The sequence below is a fragment of the Centropristis striata genome, chromosome 16 (assembly GCF_030273125.1).
Source record: "Centropristis striata isolate RG_2023a ecotype Rhode Island chromosome 16, C.striata_1.0, whole genome shotgun sequence".
NCBI classification, from domain to species: Eukaryota; Metazoa; Chordata; class Actinopteri; order Perciformes; family Serranidae; genus Centropristis; species Centropristis striata.
Genome location: NC_081532.1, coordinates 14,331,326 through 14,355,411, shown reverse-complemented (window position 1 = coordinate 14,355,411; position 24,086 = coordinate 14,331,326). Strand labels below are relative to the sequence as shown.

The window sequence follows — 24,086 nt, the reverse complement described above, 5'->3', positions numbered from 1 at the left end:
TCAATCTCTCTCCGCTGTCTCCAAAGGGACGACTGACTAATGGAGATGAGACTAAACATTTTTTATCTCTTTCTCCCAGTGAAATTGATGTCTGAGCCACTAAACGTGAACCCAAAAGCGAACCATCTGTGAAACGCTGATGCAAATCCATTTTTTACTGTTATTGAGGGTCCTAAATCATGTTAGAGAAACTAAGTATGTGAGTCGGCCGTTGCTCTGTTTTCCCCTTCTCTTGTTCGCTCTTTCAACCAAAAAGAAGAAAACGTTTCTGATACTTTCATCAGTTTCTCTCCTCTCATGTCCTCATTTTTAATCCTCTCATCATTTACACCACCACTCGGATGTAGCCCTCTCCAGTAACCATCGCTCAAAATCTAGCCTCACTTTTATGATTTCATTTAAAAACACTAAAAATAGCAAAAATGTTTTCTTTTTACTCTCTGCAGTGTCACATCAATATCCTTTCATATTAAAAAAAAGCAAGTGTTCAGTCAGAGTAAGTTGGATAATTATTTTATATACAGTGATCACAGCTCTGAGGTTGGTATGTGTTAAAACTACCAATTATTTTATTTGTAGATACACAGTGCATTTTGTATTGATAATATATCAAATTGAATGTTCAGTTTGAACTGATGCTATGTAGGAATTGTTATGATGTTTATTGTAGTCTTACATTAAAGCTGGGGTTGGCAGTTTTTCGTGTCATTCTGCAAAAATTCCATAATAACCTTTGAGCATATTGTAATTCAAGTAGTTTGGGGAAAAATAGACCCCTGCACTTCCTCAGTTTTCAAGCTTTAGAAAATAAATGGGAGACTTTGGCCAATCAGAAGTCATTTCAGAGCGAGGGGAGTTGCTATTGGTTGTTCTGAAGCAGATGTGGGTGCATATCCCTTCAGATTGTGAAAGCCTGATTCAAGGTTGCTATCCCAGCATTGGCAACAGCTGCCTACACTGCAAAGGCAGGAAGACAGAGTCTTAAAGAAAGTCTGACAATAAACACAATAAAATGTGTCAGTATCTGCAAAGCATTTCAGAGATGGAGAAAAAATCTTGGTCATAGTTTAGCTGTTGCCAGAGTTCATGTTTATGGAGCAAGGTGGAGCCTCAAATCACAGTATGTCACCTCAAAGGGCTTTGCAAAGAAAAAAGGAACAATGTAACAGCATCAATGTCTAAATCATGATCGGGATGAATGAAATGAATGACTAATACTCAGGAAAAACCCTACCCCTGCTTTAATGACCAAACATACACTGCTGTTCAAGAGTTTGGAATCGTCTTTCACAAAAACCTAATTGGGTACAATTATATGGCTGAGAGGATAGTCTTTCATGCTTTTAGGTTGTAAAAGGTGCTCTTTACTGATGTTGTTTTGCATGAAAGGTTTGTTTTGTATGCGCAGAGCAAAATGCTTAAAAGGGAGGAAAAAGATGAAGATCCCTCTGAGCAACAGTAAAATAAGAATAACAGAAATAACTTGTAAAATTGGAAGCTTAGCATCAAAATGTGTTTAGGAACAGGTTCCTGCTTCTGCTGCCTCTGCTTAAGTGCGTAATAATGCCTATTACAATCCAGAATTAACAGCTGTGTTACTTAAGCAAAGCTATTCTTGAAACTTCAAAATATAAAAAAGAAAGTAAGGCTTGGATTAGCTTTATTGATAACCAGTGAGTAGTGTGCAGGGGGCCCAAAGAAAAACAGATCCCTAATCCTATCAGCCTCTTCTTTGCTTAACTCACTCACTTGCTTTCACATCCTGTCCAGAAAGTCTCATTTTTACTCAAATTCAGATAGTGCTCCCCCGTGCTTAAATAAACAAAGGCACAATTCCTTTTTAAAAACCAGCTTCTCTGGGATCACCCTGCGGCCGCTCCCTGTTGACTTAAAAGTGAAAACATGGCAGTGGCATTTTAAAATAAAGCAGAATAGTGTGAACACACCCTCAGGTGGTCGCAGCTGCCAGCGTGTCCACCTATAAAAGCAGGAGCAGGCCAGTTGGTGACCACAGTGACAACCGCTCATTTGAAATACAAAACATGAAAAATGAATACAAGTGCAGCATGATAGCTCACTGTTTGTTGCATCGCAGGGACACTTGTTTTTAACCCTTTCCTCCCCTCACTAAGAAACTTTTAGCATGGAATTATCCTTACTCGTATTATTTCCACATATACATTTTTTTTTTTAATTTAGAGAACTCTGAAGACATCTCAGAAATTAGAGAATGAAAAATGAGAAACTACCTTTATCATGCTACAATCCTGCACCATTCCTGCTACAATTCAGCTAGTCTGTTAGCTCTTGAAGAATTAGAAAGCCTGATGGCTGTATCAGGCCATCAGGCTTTCTAATTCTTCAGGAGCTACAGACTAACTGAATTTCCCCTCGGGGGTAAAAAAAAAAGTTATTTTGAATTTAATTTTGAATTTTTAAAAATATATATATATATTATTAAATAACATTAAGTATATTAACAACATAATTGATCTGACTTTGTTCATAACAAATAGTCAATTTTAATTCCATTTGCTCAACTTCAACATGAAAGGACAAAAAAAACAACATTTGTGCATGTGTTTTACAATGTTATTCGACTCTTAATACGCTCTTTTGTTGTATAAAGTTACATAATTCTGTTCAGTACAACCTCTAAGACCATGATACGTAATATAAATAAGCCTACCTTTGAAAATGTGGACTTGGGTTTTTAAAGTATCAAGTTTGACATTTTTGTGTATTTTACTCAAAATGAGACCATAATACCAAATGATCACCATGCTGTATTAAAGGCTGGAAACCAGCGATGGAGACCAAAAACTCATTATTAGAATGTTTACTGAAGTAAAACATCAAGTGAGAAATAGACTAATTTTTCTATTGACTAACACACAAACTGACTTCTTTTTGCAACCCTTGTTGTCGCCTCCTGCTGGCTGTTAGATAGAATGCAGGTTTAAGTCACTTCCACCTGAGTTTTCATTTAAGAGCTTTCCTCAGCGCAGGTTTTCAGCATTTCTTGCCCTTTGTAGAGTACAGAGTGCAGAGTCCCCTAAAGCCTATGCTGGCCCAATCCGGAGCCAGCTACCACTTAGTCATGGCTACTTAAAGACAGCTCTGATGGACTTGTGTGCTGTCGGCCCGCTAGTTAGAGCTTCCTAACCCGGGCACTCTGAACACAAGGTCAGGGCTAATATACTCAGACTTTATTTCAGAGTGCCCTCAGTCTATTAAGGAGCAGAGCTGAAACAATTGAGTGTTTCTATTCAAATATATGCAATGAATATATTTGAGCAGAGGGCGTGCCATCCACGTGTACCTAAAAGTGCTGTAGCATACATATGCATCTACTTCAGTATGTGGGTGGACACATTCCGCTATATGCTGTGTGCATCCTGAGTGTGTTTGTGCTGATGTTATTGTGTGGGTGAGTCTCATGTGGGAATCCACGCCTGGTTGCACACCACTACCCATCCATCCACAGGGCCTGCTGATCAATGCTTAGAGAGCATCTGAGGGAACAGTGGGATTTATATAGAGCAGACTATGCATCAGCGTGCCATTCCCACATTTATCACTCACCTACCACTCCTCCGGATGAGCCCTCACTTTGTTCAAGTCAGGGGGATTAAACCAAACAAATGGCTGCATGAATAAGTGAATGATTTAATCTCTGCAGTTCCCGCGCCTTTAGAGTATGAATGAAATAACACGCTGTGATAGATGGCCGGGGCTATGAAGTCGTAAAGAGGACATAAAAGAGGCCATCGATGTAATATTTATCGCATTTGCAAATGCACTTCAGCTACGACTCCGTGACTCATAAGCATATCTATTGAGGATGACCTCGCATCATGTAATATTCATCTTTCTGTCAGAGAGAAACTCTTCCCCATGCTTCAACCGTGGACCTTAAGCACAGTCAGAAGAGGACCATGGGTTGAAAAGCGAGCAAAGAGGGTTAGCGTCGTCCCTCCATGGGCGTCTTTCGATTTGGAATGGAAGTGGGCCACATTAAATCAGTCTTGGTGGAGAGGGCGGATTAGCTTTATGCTTCTGCTCTAAGTAAGAGAGTGCGAGGGAAAGCACTTTGCACACAGGAAAGGAAGGAGACTCCTTGTTTGCCTCGTCCTTCTCCTTACCCATTGTCATGGCAACGGGATGTCTGCAACTATGTAAGACCTACGATGTGTGTGAACGGCAATGTTTTTTTTGTGTATGTGTGTGATAAGGTCCCGTGTGAGAAATCATCTCCAAAGATTTGTGTTTTGAGGTTGGGGATTTCCTGCTGTTCCTTCAGTCTCTCGCTTCTTTTTCATCAATTTCCATGACGCATATGCACTCCCGCTTGTTTATTTTCTTCTCTCCTCTCACATGTTTTCCTATTTCTCAGGCGTGTTGCAGCTTTATCCCTGTCTTCCATGTAACCTACAACACTGCAGAGCGAAAAAGAGCTGTATTGTGGTTGCTAGGCTACAGAGGCACAAGGAACATCTCTGAAGAATTCCTCCGTTATGAATTGTCATGTTGTATGGCCTTTAGCATTATGGAGCTTAACTCTTCTTTTACATGCTGTACTCGGTATTCCCCAGCTGCCCCTGATTTCAAAGCAGATGCAGATAAACGGGGGCCAAGCTAGTGTCAGCTTTCTTGTAGTCCTTTGGCTTTTTTGCACTGTAAGCATTTGCCCCTGTAAGCCACACCTGCAGTATCTAATGCAGGGGTTTCCAGAGATCACGGGGGTGCACGAAACTTTGTCTGCTTTGAGGATGTCAGAATAATATTTATGTATATTAAATAGAAAAAAAACATAACAACACATATAATGGAATGATCAAAAGTTTGTATTAACCCACTTTTTTGTCTGCAGTTTAAAATATTGCGGGCTATTTTGCGGTCTTTGACCTCTGAGGTCAGATATGGATGAATAGGCCAACTCTGTTAATGTTTAATTCTAGATAAGAAAATTTTTTCAGAAAATATTTTATTAATGTCCTTGAATAATTTCTCTGTGGGTATTTTTTACATTGTTGACAAACAATGACAAACATATAAACTTATATATGTGCTGATACACGGTAGCCCATAAAGTTGGAATAAAATATTTTTACCTCTTTCCAAGAAAAGATTGTGACAATGGGATTTATTATTGACAGATAATGTGTATATCTTCTCAAAACATATTAATCAATCTCTTCCAAACATATTACAATGAAAATGAAATCACAATTAACAAAGGATTGTGTCTAAAAACAGATTATTCCAACTTTTTGGGCGACCATGTATATCACTACCCAGACAATGAATTAATAATTCTTATGTAAGGAGGTAAGCCTACTCTGTCGGGTTGTTAAAGGAAATATAAATAACTTAACGTTTGCGATTATTGTCCTTGTCTTGTCTTAGCCACAAATCAGGGGGTTCAAGGTAAAAGATCGAGAACCACTGATCTAATGGGTAGATCCCGTGCAGAACGGTAGCTTTATTGTATTTCCATCAAGCTGCTGTGACACATATTCAAGCTCCACTGATGGCCAGGGACAGAAGGAGAGAGGTGGTTACAGGCAGAGGAGAACAGTGTGACAGTGTTTATATTAATTCACCAGGCGTCAGTGCGTGGAAACACTCCTTACCAGTTCAATATGGCGAAAGCAAACACCTCTATCTGGACCATCAAGCATGATTAATATGTGGGTGTAAGGCTTCCTGATTCCAGCCTATCAGAGGTGCTTCCTTATTTCCTCTAACCTGAAGTTACCCTACATATATATTGTTTGTGGATCATTCTTTAGTGTTGTGTTTACTGAAGACCATAGTGTCATGCTTTATTATATTGCATACATTTTCCATTTTGGCTTGAAGAAAGTAACACCATTATTGTGAACTGGATTTCTCAGGAACATCATGACGGAATTTGTTCCAATATGCCACAAAAACTCCACTTAGACTCAAGGACGAACTGAGTGTATTTTGGTGGTACACTTTGACAGATTTTGTTCAAATTTGGTACAAATAATATTTTGGTGGTCAAAGGTCAAGTTCACTTTGACTGTGACCATTTTCAAAAATGCAATATCTCAGGAACACCTTGAGGGATATTCTTCAAATATGGTTAAAAAAAGCAAACAACAAAAGACAATATCTAAAGTGTCAAAAGTTCACTGTGACCTCACGTCCATCCCATTCTCATGAATGAAATATCTCAGAAACACCTTGATTAATGTATTTGTAATTATGTAAATGTGTTATGTAAAAAAAAAAACAACAGCGGCTACTTGGACTCAAGGATGACCTGATTTGATTTTGGCGATCAAAGGTCAAGATCACTGTGGCCTCACAAAATGTGTTTTTGGCCATAACTCAAGAATTAACGTTGTAAATATGACAACATTTTACACAAATGTCAAATAAGATAAAATTATGACATGGCAACATTTTGTCGCCATTATTTAATGCCTTAACTCGGGAACAGAAGGGGAGACATTTGGTAAGATACTGAATTGATGACACTAATCTTGGGTGCCTGTGTAGATCTTTTTTGCTGGCAGGTTGAAGATGTGTGTAAAGCATCAACGTTTTTAGAATTTGAAGCTTGTTTGCAGCAACATCCATTTTTGAAGAATTGACGACTGTCACACCTACATAAGGACAGACATTATTTAAACTGCAACTTGACTGGTTGGCAGAGGCATTAAATCTGGCTTTGGGCTGCATCTCTCCCAAATTGACCACAGTGTCTTGGATCAGTCATGTGTTTGGCTCCAGGCCATCAGTTTGAAGGATATCAGTGTTTTTTCCACATTCTGTGGTGAATCAAGTTGCCAGATATTGATGTTGTGTTTAACCTTATATGTCAAAACAATCTCAGTAGATTCAAGGTGGAGCCAAAAACAAAAAACACACGAAAAACTCAAGAAATAGGACCAAAGTGAAAAAAGCATGTTGAAAATTGAATGATTCTTTTATGTTCAACAGATGTGTTTTCTGTCAGGGTTAGGGATAGTTATTTCTACACTGATGTGCATGCATAATGTAGTTAATATATGTGTATATAGTCATATTTAGGGAAAATAATGGTGCAATTTAGATTAACATAAAAACACCAATGCTTGGGCCGTGGTATGATTTGAACTCCTTTTTCTGGGATGTGGCCCAGGCACCACCCACGACAGTCTATCAAACTGAGCTGAAGGTTTTTGCATCAGAAGAAAAAATATGTTAAAATCCTGTTGGACTTTTGACAATATTTAAGAGCAATTTCATTTTTAAAGGGGACATATAATGCTCCCTTTTCAGGTTCTTAGTTGTATTTTTGTTTTTACTAGGACATGTTTACATGCTTCAGTGTTCAAAAAAACACATCATTTTTCTCATACTGCCTGTCTGAACCAACCTGTATTCACACTTTGTCTGAAACGCTCCGTCTTAGCACCTGTCTCTTTATATCTCCCTCCTGAAAAAGCCCAGTCTTCTCTGATGGGTCTTCTGCTTCTACATTCTCAGCGTCTCTGTACCATCACTGATTGTATGACGACTGTACTGTAGCAGCTTTCTATCTATATATAGTATAGTTGTGACATCATAACCATATGGAAGTCCTGATGGCTCATTTTAAGGCACAGTTTCTGAATACGAGCTGTGTGAATTTCTCCATATATTTTATGTTTTGATACTTTCACAGCATTTATATAGCACTTAGACATGCTCGATATATTTTTTAATGTGATATGCAATTAGACCATATCGCATATGTCGATATAATTTAAATTTGCACTGTGATCTTTGCTCCAGGCAAGCTGCGGCTTTTTTTTTAATTTTATTTGATGATTTTTTTTATCTAAATGTGCACTTTATAGAGCTTTGATTTTAAAAAACATACAGTATTTATGTTCACTTAAATAAACGGTTTCAATAAAACTACTTGTGACATGTCATATTTGGCTTTGACTTTGACTGAAGATTTGCTCTAACTTTGCGATAATAATATCAGGATATATATCGTATATCGACATTCAGCCTAAATTTATTGAGATATGACTTTTGGTCCATATTGCCCAGCCCTATGTGAAACTCACTTTTTACATAATGGGACCTTTAATACACTTTGTCTTCAAGCATAAAAATTTTCTTGTCTGCAGACACTTGGTTTAGATTCAGATTTTGCTGTAAGCAAAGCAACACCAGCGACTCCCCAGGATGCATTTACTAGTTAACAAAGAGACAGACGGACCCGGCACAGATCCAACATGGCCGCCCAGTGACATGGCTGACCAGGTGTTAGACACATCGTACGCTGCCTTTGGGCCTGCTTCGTCTGCTTTCTCCTCACAGCCCATTAGGCCCATTCCAGGAGATGGAGCATAATGCAATACCCTGGACAGTACTCATAAAGTACACACGCACATAAACACACAAACATGCACTGCTACATCTGTACCGTGTACCATTCCCAGGCGTAGCAGCCAGCGCCAAAAGCAGCAGGTGTGTAGCTTCAGAAATCTGTTGTGTGGTGACGCCGGGTGCCAATCTTTCATCGTTACACAGACATCCAATCACATGGAACAATGTTGTGACATTATGATGACATGGAGAGAGAGGCAGAGGGAACGATGAGGAGGGCGAGGGTGAGGACGATGTTTCTTAGCGTTGCCAAATTATCTCTTACATCTGCATCCAACACATGGAGAGTTTGGCTGTTTGAAGTTTCTTTTGAAAGGGATGGAATTGGCAAGCTAGCGGGTTTGTGAGTGAGTGAGTGAGTGAATGAGTGTGTAAGTAGTGTGTGTGTGTTTGTTTACCGCACAGGATGACTCACAGCTCATCTGTGAAGATGTCAACCTCTGTATGTTGTGTACCAAAGAGAAACAGAGAGAAAATAACAGAAATAGAATGGCATGCATCCGATGTCTCCGAGTTCTTACAAAGTGAATTGTGTTTCTGTCTGTAGTCTCACACACACACACACACACACACACACACTTTGATATCTGATGGCGCTGAGAGTGCTGATAGCCAGAAGAGTTTTCTTTAAAGAGTGAATAGTCAGGCGGGGTGATTTATCAGTGAATACTCTTAGTGGCTCCCACTCTCTCCATCTCTCCATCCCCCCCTCTGTCCCCTCCATGTCCCTCAGTGTAAAAAATGAGCATGGCAGTCCTATAAATCTGGACGGGAGATAATGAGAGTTGGTCCCCTCAGTCCAGTGGGCCACCAGCCAAGCTCGGTGCCAGTGACATCATCCTTAGGGAGAGCGAGTAGATTGATGAGTGTGGTGACACTGTGCCATTGCGTCTAAGTCAGATACACACTCATATATACATATACACACTCTTCAGACCCTTTCTCCAGTCCGAGAGAGAGAGAGAGAGAGAGAGTGTGTGTGTGTGTGTGTGTGTGTGTGTGTGTGTGTGTGTGTGTGTGTGTGTGTGGTGGTTTAGAAGGGCATTGAGTTTATATTAATATTCTGATAAGAATAGCTAGACTGTTCTGTCTGAGTGAAGTTAACGTGAATAATGATATTCTTTGTCTAATATCCACATATCTCCTGAGTCGGCCCTACACCATTAATACATTAAAGAGAAACTTTCTACACTATCAAGGCCTTTTCACATCAGGGGTGTGGTGAATAAACAACATGAATATGTGATGCCTGACAATATTTTGCACTTCATATACAAGCATCTAATGCTAATTTGCAACAGTTGCAACCTTTGTTTAATAAATGGTTGAAATAGATGTGTGCATGTAGAGAACCAACCACTGGGCTCCTATTAACCCAGAGCAGCGTCCGACAGTCTGTCTGGGGTCAGCTGTTGTTAAACCTCAGCTACTGTAAGCTATTTTATTGAGTTTTCTTTTAGTATAAATGCTCTGAGTGAATTTGAGTTCCCTCTGGTAAACAGTAATGCAGTGTGTATGTCTAGGGCTTTTGACAATCCAAACTGTCTTGGTTTGGACTTTAAAGCCTCTATGATTTTGTTTTATAGTCCTCATTATATGACATAGCTCATAATTCTTGGCTATACTAGTGTACATTTGAATGTTATCATACTGTATTTGGGAAAACACACGACACAACAAAAGTTTGAAAAAACAAATGAATTGCACACAAAACAAGGAAAAACATCCCCAGTGTTTAAAGGCCTTAACAATATTTTATATTTTAACAATTTGATTTTTGTGGTACAGCAATACTTTGTCTGGCATGACCAAAAGCTTATGTTGGCTAATATTAGCATATTTCTGTATGACAGAAATCACTAAGTCAATCAATGTATATTTTAAATGTTTAAATGTGGAGAAATATGAACATATTTTTTTAAAACAAATCCCTATTAAAAAAAAAAAGATACAGCCAAAGTCCCACAATGTTACATGGTATTTAAACACAAGAATATGTGTGAACTATGCTAAAATAGAAAGTAATAATTATAAAATGATGAATGATTCATTTAAATCAGCAAAACAATAATCAAATTACATAACAACAAGTTATGTAAGTTGGGTAATCTTCTATATTTTCCTCCAGTGCCACCAACAGTCACATATTTTTGGTATTTAATAACAAGTCTTGGAAAACTTGTCAGTGGATTTCTATGAAAATGTGTTCAGGCATTCAGGGTGCAGAGATGATAGTGACTCTTGTGATCCCCTGACTTTTCCTCTCACAGCATCATTGTTCATCATAAGTTGACATTTATGTTGTTTTTTTTTGTGTGTGTGAAATTTCTCAAGAACTATGGGATGGATTGCCATGAACTATTTTACATTCATGTAAATTCATCTGTCCTGTACTTTGGTTTATTACTTAATACCTGCAAATAAAAGCCTTAGCCTTATAGATGAATGTAATATATGCAACATATCAGATATTGAATTAGAAATACTTTATATGTTACAGTTGCTGCTGTATGAGTATAATAGAAAGTAATTCTGTCATAAAAAATAAAGGTAAAAAAAACACTCTTACACTTAAAAAAGACAAAAAAATATACAGCAATATAAATACAAATACAAGTCTTAAGTAAATAAAGATATGTACAAAAAATGGGAAATATAGAGTACATACGAAGTAAAAAGAGATATGTACAATAGAATAAAACAGAAAGATGGAAATAAATATATATTGAACTTGGGAAACATTGCACCTGCTTAACCTCAGTATATAAGCATTGTCATTTTAAGCACGTTAACATGCAGACTCATTAAAATTAATCTTAATGAGTAAATTTCGTCTGGTGTTGTGCCTGAAAAATCAGATTTTTCTATTAATAGTTGACAAATTCTGCCTTGTGAGATGAGTTTCCAGTTCCAATAAAATTGCTTACTTTAATCAAGTCTCATTTCCTTGATGCAAATGGAGTGATTTCCATCAGTCTGCCTTGTTCCTTAATTGAAAATTACTGAAACAAGGACAACTCCATTGGACGCAAATAGAGTCATGCTTTTCACTTGTTTTAAGAGACAAAATAGACATGCCTGCAGAGAACCCCATACACACACACACACACACACACACACACATACATTGCATTTCCCCATCTCTGTGTTTCCCCCCTTCTCCCACTTCCTGTCCTTCCTGTGTGTCTTGTTTGCTTTGTATCTACAAAACTAAAATGTCTGAATGAATAAGTATAATAGACAGTAGCCCCAGTACCACTGTCACTGACCTTGCTGATTACTTTCATGCTTGACAGACTCTCTTTCCTGCTTCTTGGTCCGCTGTTATCGAGCACAATGCCGTACACATGTTGGAGGCAATGAGCTGTATTAGAGCTCCACATTGATCACATTTATTGATTCATAGCAATAACAGTTATGAGACTCCTGAAATTCCTTGTACAATTCATTAGTTCTCTAGTTAAAAGCAGGACTTAATTATTTTTTTTTGTTCTGTGGAAGTGGGATTTGTAGATTGAGTACCTTTCATGAATGGAGGGATTTTAAAATAATGAGTCACTGAAGCACATCAACAAACAGTGGTGCTGTGGTGTGTAGGCTTGGCATCAGTTCAGCCTTATTTCAGTAAATTCAGGAAGTTGACTTTCTTAGATATTCATATCATAGTGCAGTTTTGTTATAATGAAGGAAACAGTTACACTAATAAGAAAATTCAGTGCACACTGATTCTCTGCGTTGCAGTTACAGGTGTGCTACGACAATATTTCACTGTGAAATTTATTCTAGTGCTTTATGCAGCTTTATATCTGTTTTATAATGTTTATTTTTAGCTTCAAGGAAGACAACAGACATGTTCTCCGTCCATCTGCTATTGTAAACTCTAAAAAGCATTTATCTCTGTCGGCTTCTCCATATTTTTAGTCATAAAGTGACACAATTCTTGTAAAAGTTTTACCTAGTGGCAATGTTATATGCAGTGGAAGATGGATCTAGATGCCTGACATTCTGAGATTTATGTTCAAATCCTAAAGGCACTGCAGTTTTTAGAGTGTTAAAGGGACAATTCACCCCAAAAATTTAAATTTCTTCCTCTTACCTCTAGTGCTGTTTATCAATTTGGATTGTTTACATGTTAGTTGCTGAGTGTAAGAGATGTCTACCTTCTCTGGAATATAATGAAAGGAGTTGGCTCTTTTCTTGGTGATCAAAGTGCCAAAAAATACATTTGAAAAACTCAACAGCAGTGTCTCTCTTCAGAAACCATGACCCGGTTACTCAAAATAATCCACAGAAATTGTTGTTGTGAGCATTGTAGGAACTATTTTCTTTCTTTCAAACTGCACCCACCAACCATATCAACAGCTAGCTGAATCATTAATGTTTACATCTCACGCTGTCATGAACTCAAGCCTCCTGTTCATGAGAAGATGCTCGCTGTGTGGTGATACGATTGACTTGCAGATTATCTTGAGCAACTGGGTCATGATTTCTGGAAAGATACATTGCTGTTAAGTTTTTCAATTGTAATTATTTTTGGCGTTTTTGAGCACCACAAGCCGAGTGCCATCTGCTTCCATTATATTCAAGAAAAGGCAGCACTGAGGGATAAAGTATTCAGATAATTTAATGTGAAATTACTCCCCTACAAGTAAAATTCCTGCATTCAAAACTTACTTAAGTAAAAGTACAAAAGTATCAGCATCAAACTGTACTTAAAGTATCTGTCATGTCCAGAAAAAATGTGTAAAGTTAATTCATTCAGTTCTATCTCGTGTTTATGTTGTCTTGTGATTTCCTGTTTTATTTTGGTTCCAGTTTGCTTCCTGTCTGTGTCCATTGTTCCCAGTTTTACTTTCTCCCTTTGTCTGTTTTCCCGCCTTTATGATTACCTGTCTCCGCCCTGATTGTTTCTACCTGTGCCCTTACCTTGTGTGTGTATATATGTCTACCTTTGTCCTGTGCCAGTTCGTCTTGTCTCATGTCTGAGAACCAGCTCTTTGTCCATTTCATCGTCAGGTCTTGTTGCTTTATTACTTTGTTGTCTAAGAGTAAAATTCTGTTTGTTTCCTCATTCCTAGCTTAGCTTCTTTAAAGAGTGATTTTCATTTTGTTTAATAAAACTTTATTTTGAAACTTTGGTCTCAGAGTTGTGCATTTGGGTTCGAGTCCATCGTTCGAACGTGCCATTATCAAAAGTAAAAGTGCTTGTGATGCAGAATGACCCCTCTCAGACTATAGATTATTGATGCATTTATGTAAACAGTGCTTTCATTTTGTGAAGAAAGTGCTCATTTTACTTAATATACTATTATGAGGTTTAATTTAAAAAAACTTGAACTTGATAACGTTTTTTATCTTAAATCTTAACCTGAAAAGTAATTAAAGCTGTAAAAATTGCAGTATTTCCCTCAAAATGTAGTGGAGTAGAAGTATAAAGTTACATAAAATGGAAATACTCAAGTAAAGTACATGTACCTCAAAATTGTACTTGAGTAAATATACTACATTCCACAACTGAAAGGCAGAAATATCCACTGCCAATATCTCTCAACACTCCAAGATGAAAAAATGTGACTTTCTGTTTTTGAGGCGAACTGTCCCTTTAAAATGACTACGAATTGACCTGCGAGTAACTTCAGTTATATGACCTCAAGCCCACTTGTCACATATCCGTCACAATCTGACATCAGCTGACCTTGGCTGCACTGCGGAGAGTTAAAAATAACTGACTCACATAATGTTGCTGTTTCTCTCCAACACATAGAGGCACCGGGCAAGAGGAAATGATGATGAGTGAAAGAGAGACGGCAGGACGGAGTGAGTAAAGAGGACGTGCAGATGTAGGGGGAAGGAGAAGTGAGGGACGTGTCACCGGTGTCTACACCCCGCCTCCATCAGCAGGTGTCAATATGGCCATCCATGGAGCTGAGCGCTCCTGATAGATGCTCCAGTGAGACATAGGGCTGCCGGGGCGTGAAGGAGGCCATCAATATCCTCTCTGCACAAGTCCCTCTGTCTACTTCTGTCTATACAGCTCTCTCTCTTTCTCTTTGGCCCTCCATCCTTTTCTATCTGTCCAACCTCACTTGTCCTTCCCTTTTCCACACATCCACCTCTCTTCTCCTTCTATCATCCACACTTCAGCACAGTTTAGACGCTGCAAATCACTTAACTACAGTCTCAGACTTATGTTCAATCCACTCCTCCTCCCTAAAATATTTATCTCCCTCTTCCTCTCGACTCCACTCACCTCCCAGGAGGTAAGAGGAACCACCTATTAATCTGACCCAGAGCCCTTGGGGTTGATGGAAAAACGATGGGATGTTTTACCTCCTCTTCTTTCTTTTTTTTAAACTGGCTTTCTCTTACGTCCATCCGCTCAAATCCCATCCCTCCCATCCTCCCTGTCTAGTTTTTCCCTCTTATCGCCACAGTCAGGCTGTTATATGCGGGGTTCAGGGACTCAGGTGGGAAACAAACTGCTAAACGAAATTTTGCTACACATGTTCAAACACCCATAGTGGGAGTTCGTCCACCCACGCAGTGTACAACAGTACACAACAAAGTACCTGCAGATGCAAACACGCATGCATATTATATGCATACAAATGTGCATGCATATTGTATGTCCATATATGTATGAAGTGATTATGCAATTTCACATCCATATGCTGCCCATTTAGTACTTTTAGAGATAACATGCATAGGAGAAAGCACATATAAATGATTTAACTAGCTGTTGCAATTTTGAGTGATTCCTCAGAGTAAGCTACTTTTCAGACATGCAGCTGCTGAAAACCAACTTTAAACTTTAAAGAGAAACTTGAACTCCCTGAGAATCTTTCTTTTTCTGACCTCCAGTGTGTTTTACCCTGCTGCAGTAATGTATAAGTGTATGTTGTTTAAAGTTATTAAAGATTGTTTATAGGGGTAGAGTACATCACATCATGCTTTGAAAACCACGGCCACTGCCAAAATATGTAACCGAGAGCTGAAACCAATCCCCCAGGTCCTGTGCTGGGGTTTAAAGCCAATTTGTGATAGTGGCCAATTGTTTTTCCCCATTTGAACAGAGCCCCGCCTGCAACACTGTATCCAGTTCAATTTATACATGCATGTCTGAAACATAAACAATGCCAATTGCTAGCTTAAAGCATTACATTAAAGCATGTCAAAGAACTATTTGAGCACTCTATGCATACTGGAAAGGAAGTTAGCTGTTACTTAGCTAATGTTAGCAAGCTAAGGGACTTGCAGACACAATACTGTATAGCTTTCTAATCTGTCCATAGGCCACAATAACACAAGTTACATAACTGTCAAAACAACAAGATCTCCAACCTCAACGACAGAATACACCGTTTGTTAATACCACCCATAACGAGACATATCAGTGTTTGTCAAAATGAGCGTTTTGCAGCTCACAGTACAGCGGATCATTCTGAAAATAACACACATGTCATTATACATACATGTACGGTTCGCGATTGTAAAAAAAGGTTGCAGTTTGAATTTAGGCTACAAAACGACTGACCTAGGTTTAGGGCAAAAAAAAATCCTTAAGTTATGTAAATGTAAGTTACATACAAAGTTATTTACTTTTATAATAATAATAATAACTTTATTTATATAGCACCTTTTAAAACAGCAGTTTACAAAGTGCTTCAACAGAGAGCAGTTAATCACAAGGAGAATGATGCCATAAGGCTAAAAACAATTCTTACATTAAAAGAAAAACAATAAGACACAGAGCAGGAACAATCACAAGATTTTTGTTTTCACATGGAACACAAACCCCGTTCTCCTGGGTGAAAGTCCGCCATTTGTTCAACCTTCCCTCCCTCCCGCCTCTGGTGTGATATCCGCCATTTAAGCCCCGCAATCATTACAACTACATCCACAAGATGTCAGCAGAGGACACTTAAACGTAAATGTAAGTCATTTTTTGATGCCTGTACAAATATGCTAAATACCAGAACACATTTCGTCATCAAACTTTCTGAACTCATTAGGCTATTATTCTGCAGACCAGGCTGGAAGCTTTGACGGCCCACATGTGGCCCGCAGGCCAACAGTTAATGAGCGATGTGGTAATGCATCCCAACACACATAAATGTAGCTTTTAGGAATTTTCTGTTGTTTGCTAACAAAAGGAATTGACAAGGTGTTGAATTGAGAAATGAAAAGTTTTGTCCTCCAGTGTGGGCGGGACTAAACTGTGCTCTGTCTCCATCATAAACATTATCAGATCATTGGATCAGATCAGTAAGATTATTAAATCCTGTTACAGGCTTGGATTCCAACAACAATTTCCGTTTTAAATCTGTTTCCAAGATCATAAAATGCCCATATTCTCCAAACCTCGATGTAATTGAATCTCTTATCGAATCTTTATCCACCCTGGCTCTTTTATTAGTATAACAGCAACATGCAAAACATTCACACGGCAGCTCATTTTTATCCAGAGCTGGTGGTAGTTTGCTTGAAATCACAAATGCTGTTGGCTGTGGATTCTATCAGCTGTAGATAATTACTGTTTAACTTACCCAAAGGCCAAAGTGTTTCTTCTGGCTGTTGTCTGGTTAATGTGCCTTGCCAAAAAATGTTCATGAGACAAAGAAGCATTTTGTTGTTGATGAAAGCACTAACTTGGGGACAGCTTCCTTATCCAGGGGGAGGGTTACTTTAGTCCCCTCTGAGTCACTGATCCCCCAGTCTCTATTACCTAACTACCTCGAGACCCCTATCCTAACAGAGTCTGCTGCAGGGTAAAATTATACTAACTCATAAATGCACACACACAGACTTTACTTACTCCAAGTGTTGACTGAGCTGTGCCTTCACTCAATACGTCTTTTCTACCGGATGTATTCATTGTACAGAAATTAGCCTGAGTCACTGCAAGCAAAAGAAACTGTAAGAAATCCTCAGCAGCAATTATCCTGACAGCAGGGTTCTGAATCTCTTATTGCAGTAATATGTTCCTGGGTTAGGGTTCAATGGCTCATACCCACACACACAAACACACAGATTTCCTGAATAGACAGGGGGATGCGTCTTGACATGTGATGGCTTTTTACTCGCCGCAGAATGACAGTATTTGTCTGTAACTGAAGGTCGTGCCTAGATCCCTGCACTCGCGTCACACTGAACGCCCACTGCTTTGTCTATGCACAGCCACAGGAGCCGACTAAAAGCTTTTCTTTTTGAACCATTTATTCTGATGCACCTTGTTTTGGAGCTCCCACACCAGGAAAGCTGTTCGTTGAGTTCTCACATCCACAAACACTGATGGCTGGCTTGATTTCAACACTTGCTGTTTGATGTCAGACGCCTGCTGGGAATATGATGAGTATTTTTGACAACAAGCTCCTTGTACTATACTGAGGTGTGACTCCCTGTCTGGTCTTATGAAGAGATATTTCTGTTTTTCTGATTTATAATCTGTTTTAATTTGTGCAGCTTTTGTTGCACTGATTCTGGGTTTTGATTTTGTATGTGAAGGGACAATTTTGCAATCATGAACTCTCAATTTACCATTTAGCATCATGTTGTACTACTATCTACTAGCAATAGGAGTTAGATATATGTACACAATATCATATATTCATGGTTAAATATTTTATAATGTAGGTATATTATAGAATATTTCACCATGAATATATGATGTCTGTGAGGTAGTAAATACACCTCACCTTCTTCGATTCAAGTTCACAGTATAAATGTTGAATTAAAGAAAACGTTTGATGACAGGTTATCTTAGCTTAGCATGCGTGAGAAAAGGAGGCTGATTGTATAGAAGTCTATGAGAAAATTACCCTACTTCTCACTTGATTTATTACCTCAGTAAACATGTTTGTGATGAGTTTATGGTCTCAATTGTTAGTTCATGGTCTTCTTCAACACAGCATGATGCACATTTTACAAATAGTGGTCCCATTTACAGAAAATGACACGATAAAGCAGGATATAGTTTAGGGCCAGGCTACCTTGTAATTGACAGGTTTTTTCACGGTGCACTGTGTGTTTATATCTTTGTCCCTTTCTTTGTGTGTTTACAATTCATGAAAGTAACATTTTGGTCTCCAAAAATGTCTTGTACTAAAATTTAATTAATTAATTAAATTAATACAACAGCACAATTAATTAATAATTACGAATACATCTTACTAATCAAGCTAGCTAGATAGCGCAAGGGTTAGCTGATAACTTAGTGTCCTCCTTCCCAGCTCCATCCCTTTTTTTAAATAGTATATGGTCCAAAGTTAAAAAGAAAGAAAGAAGAGGAAAATCTGCCTACTAGAGCCTTTAAAAGTTCAAAAATTGACATGTTATATGAAAATCCGTACAAAAACCAAGGTTCCAATCTTTATGCTAAGCTAAGCTAACTGGCCTAAACTTCATACTTAATAAACAAAGATGAGTTTTGTACCAACTGCCTCATCTAACTCTCAGCAAGAATGTGAAAAAGACTATTCCCCAGAATTTCAAATGATCCCTTGAAGCCTCAGATTCTTGTGAATCATAAATATTGATCCCATAAAGTATCACGTTATGTATTATCATATTCACCGCCAACCTTGTACAATGCTTAATGTGTGTGTGTGTATTCAGCATACCGTTTGAATATGTGTGACAATGCAGTGTAATTAGCCCCTGAAGAAGCAGGCAGGGCTAATACTGCCAGGCTGATGAGTTCTGCTCCAGCCCTGCGCTCAGCACCGCATCTCCTCTGAGAAGTGCTAGATCAGCTCCGGGGGGAGGCTGCATATGCGCAGGGGGCCCCGCTGAAGATGGATTGTGCCAGTCAAGGGGAAGGTAAACTGAAATTGGTGATCGTCCACATAGATGAGGCAGGAAGCTGGGGGCGTGGGAGTGTGTCGTTCTTGTGATTTGTTCGACTATAATAGTGCGAGTCAGTTTATCTGTGTGGTCATGCCTGTGAGTACACAACTGTGTCGGTTCGTCTGTGTCAGCGCACATCTGTGCGAGCTGTACATTACTGTGTACTTCCCTTTATTGACTACCTATTGACCCCGTCCCAATAAACAAGTCTTTATTTGACTTGTGTCTCACAATCTGCATGCTGCAAACAAACAGAGCTTGTGGCCCATTCCTCTCAGTAAATCCCGAGTCATTGGAAAATGCACCAACTCCCTAAATAAGGTTTTTGTTCCCTCGCACCTGCAGTGTCACACCTTGCTTTTTATAACCTTGTGGGTTTTCTCAGAGACGTGGCATTCTTGCGAAAAAAAAAATCAAGAACAGTCTTCGCGTGAGCTAATTAGCACCTGTATCTCTGACACATCATATGAACTGGGGAAAGATAAAGAGAGTGAGGGAAAGAGTGAGGGTAAAAGAGAGATCAGCTAACGGGGAAGGTGTGAGCAAGCTGCACTGGTATGGAAATGAAGGCTTTAATTATGGATGAATACATTATCAGATCAAGGCTAAGGATTTGCTCTCTGTGTATGTTGTGTTTGGAGATGGGTTGATACCAGGGGACTCCACAGACCCCTGTGAATATCTCTTAGTTTACTCACAACCAGTAAGAGGTCAGCGCCCAGATGTGCTCTACTTAGGAAGCATGCTTACTGAGAATCGCACACTAAAATAGACTGACATTTAAGTTTAAACCATCTCTTGGTTCATTGGATAAAATTTTATTGATCTGCATTTGTGGTTTTCCTTCTTCCACAAGGTAATAAAGGACAGTATTGATTCAGTAACTGACTTGAAATACAACATTTCTGTCACATGAATGTCGTTTCCCTGCTTTCTTTTATCTGTACCTCACATCTATTTTCTCCTTTGAGATGATTGTGAAGTTGAAGCAATTTACTTGAAAACCTTATCAGTATTTTAGGTGGCATAGTTAATAGGAAAATCCCTACACTTGGCAGTGGTTTCACCTCCAAACAAGGCCGTAGGATGAATCCCTTGTTGTTATCATGCGCTCTAAGGATGTCCTCTTTGAGTTGCAGGACAATTTATATATCAAAACGTGTGGTTTCATCCGGTGTGCTATTACTTTTCTCTACGGAATACAAATTTTTCGCAACGTAAGCTAAACCAAGATTGGTACTGTACCTGCTTAACATCAGTACTTAAGTTTTGTCATTGTGAGCATGTTAGCATGCTGCTGTTAGCATTTATTTCAAAGCACAGATGTACCTAAATACAGCCTGTAGACTCTTTGTCTTTGTCTCATTAGATTACAGGTAGAAATGACAAAATACCAAATAACCAAAACTTTTTGACTCCATAGTGACTCATTAGAATCAAATTCTTCCTTCTTATCCTCAGAAGAAGAAGCATAATAAGTTAAACTGGCGGCTAAAGGCTGGCGGCCACTTTACACCTCCTATTGAAAAGCAAATGAGAATTAGCCAAGAACAGTTTCCATACTGTAAAAGCAGCCTGACCAAGATCAATATGGCCTCCACACAGGGAAATTCAAGAGCACTTTAAATTTAAACAGGCAGGACAAACTAATAGAGCCAATTGTGCTTTGACTCTGTGGAATTGTACTGTAGGGAGTGGGAAGTAAAAAAGACTAATTAAACTCGTAAATTCTCTCCAGGCTTCAGCTGTCCGCCAGTGCACTGCCAGCCATAGCGTTTGTGCGGTTCAACCCCACAGACCCTGACCGTCCCACAAAGGCACCGGAGAACAGAGATCCAACTAAAGTTACAGCAACAGCTGGATTTTCTCAGTGGAATTGTCTTCACATTTTTAAGTGTTCTCAGTTTGTCTGTGGTGTGAGCGTGCAGCATGGCCTGATAGCAGCAAACTTTATCCTCAGACTTTTTGATCCACAGCTGAAGAATTGCAATAATAACAGAGGTGTTCTGAGGGAGTATTGGAAGTTTAGAAGAGCCTAATGCAGCCTCGGTGCAGAGCCAGGCATGTAGTTTTGTGATGAGTTGGCGGTGAGGCTGAGACACTTTACAACCTGCCCGGACTGACAGGAACAACAAACCTGTGCTCTTTCGTTCATCTGCTGGTCTGCCAAGCTGTCCTCGCTGCACTCTGCCCAAGAGCAAGGTCATCTGGGGAAGAAATGGCAGCACTTTGAGAATTTATGGACATATTTTATTGCACCCCAATGAATGTAGGGGTCTGACCCATCAAAAGAGCTGTCTCTCTGCTTTTCACCAAAATAATTCCAGTCATGAGTCCAAGGTTGCTGCAGATCTAATTAAGCCCCTAATTAGCAGTGATTAGATGAAGGAGGCCTCTGCATAAAAAAAAAAAAACATGGCCTCTTTTGGCCACGGCTACGTCAGGGAAAAGAGACAAATACTGACACACCACAGCTGTTTTGGGGCCATCTGTGGAAACTAAAGCCTGAGGACATAACACTCATTTCCATCATCATTTTGTTCATTATGCCCAGTGTCTCTCTCTGAAAAACAAACCCATTTTGTAATCTTGTTTGTTTAAAACAATCTTGGAGGCTGCCTAAACTCTGCTGTCTCCTGGGGAAAAACGGATACTTCATTAAGAGCAATGCACATGTATTGACAAATATTTTGAGGCTTACAATACAGTGTGCTGTTATGTTTGCATGGGAATAACCAGCGCCGATTAAGAGCGGAAACGTTCATGTTTACATGAGAAAGCATGATGCATGTGAAGCCTGGTATGTCCTTGAATTAAAGGAATATTCTTAATGTGAGTAATAAAAATGATGGATAGCGTGTAATCATAAATCAATGCTTCTTTTTTTTTTGCTTTAATCTAAAATGTAACTCTCACACAGGTTTGCGTTTTCATATTTTTGGCACACAGCATCTATTGCACATGGCAGTGATGAATTGAAGCAATATGATTTCTCATTTTGTTTTTTGTTTTTTCTCCCCTTTGACGCCTGTCTCTGCATCATTTTGTCTTTTTATGCAGCCGCCTGGCTGATGGTCATATTATGCATGGTGGCTGGGTTTCTATTATATTGCACATGGGTACCACTCTGCAAGGACATTAGGAGCGAAGAAAGCGCCGTTGTTCCTCATGTTATTTGTTCAGTTTTAATGTTTTTATTTGTTTTTGACAGAGAGAAAGAGAGAGAGATTGTGAATCCTGAATAGCAGTACTTAACATTTTAATATAAAGGGCGCTGACGGCATCATTTGTTACCATACACGCATGCACAAACATGGACTTTCACATATGTGTTGCCTCTATTAATCTCCTGTTGTCTCTCTTTGGTCCTTGTTTAGAATCACAGTGCACACTGTGTGGTGAACCAGAAGGTGAGTGGGCCTCGCCATTCCCCAATAGCTCTTGTCATCGTCATCTCCCGGCTTGTTGTTTTGCTGTTTAGGGAGGGCGGGAAGTGGAGCGGGGGCGATGCTGTGCTGCAGACACACTGTTCTTCAGTCTTCATCTCAGCAAACAACGGTGCGGGCCAGGTTTTAGGTTCCATGTAGAAACGAAATGCATATAGATAACGTCCTCCTGGTTTGCATTTCATTTAATTTCAAGTGTTACAAACGGTGCCCTGCACATTACAGGTGCAAAGAGAAACAAATGTAACTCCAGGAGGTGGCCATCTTTATGCACTTTAAGTCACTGACCTGACTGATTGACAGCATGAAGGCTGAAGGACACAGCTTCAGAGTGCTGACTGACCACACTTGCTTCTGCTACACATCTCATTGAATGTTACAATGTTTGTACACATATCATTCTCTGACTGTCCATGCACTACTGACACCATTCCCATAAGTCTCCATTTCACTCATAAAGCCAGTCTTTTTGCATGTATTATACAGGATGATCATTCCCTTCCAGTCCCTCTCCTTAACTAGAGCTGGTTATTATTGCTGAAGTGCTCTATTTATTTTGGGTTTCATATGTGAGTATGTTGTCACTGACAATCTCACAAAACAGTAGGGACCAGGAATTACCTGTAAATACAACAGAAGCTGACAGTTTTGTTTGCATCTTGCAGCGAGAGGCGTGAATCTAGAAATAACCCATAAAACATGTTCAGTGACAGACTCAGTGACAGATATGATATTTCCCTCTGGTCTTAACCTTGTCCAGGAATCAGCCATGTGCCTCTAAGCCCAATAAGCATTATTCTATGTCTCAAAAATCAATGGTGCTCTCTCTGCTTTGCTTGATTGGATTAAGACGTAATCAAATTGAATGCGATAACTGTGTGCCTGTGACCTTCCCGCCGAGACAGGCAGAGAGCGGAGGGAGGAGAGGCCTGAGGGAAGGACAGGGAACGTCTGTGTGTGTGTGTGTGTGTGTGTGTGTGTGTGTGTGTGTACAGTATTTTTTGTGTGTGTGCAAACGGGTGTGTAACTGGGCAAAAGGGAGCTCCCGAGGCACCTCCATGGTGTTGCTCCATGTTGTACAGGGCATCTGGGCTACAGAGCCACAGGGAGAAAAATGTGGTGTCCCGAGAACCTCCAGAGAGAGACCAGCCGTGTGTGTGTGTGTGTGTGTGTTAGTGTGCTTTTGTGGCTATTTAGACTGGTTGTGTTTAAGAAAGACAGTTTGTGTGTATAGTGCTTGGCATCGAGCTTCAATTCAATTACTGGAGAGATTCTTAATCTTGCATACCTGTTTGATTAGCTTGATTTCCTGACTTTTAACCATAGACTGTATAAATATAGTGGATGTAGCCACAGAGACGCCACCCATTGGTTTGTGGATTATTGTTTTGA

The 24,086-nt window shown here is 39.3% G+C and overlaps 1 protein-coding gene across 1 annotated transcript in view; it reads left to right on the top strand.

Annotated features, from left to right (window-relative positions):
- The window catches only part of dlgap2a (discs, large (Drosophila) homolog-associated protein 2a), a 151,285-nt gene that overhangs the window by 27,770 nt on the left and 99,429 nt on the right, over window positions 1-24,086 (top strand). The window contains exon 2 of the mRNA XM_059352644.1: window positions 22,626-22,658. The gene's annotated coding sequence lies outside the window, so the exon portion shown is untranslated. The remainder of the gene's footprint in view (window positions 1-22,625; window positions 22,659-24,086) is intronic.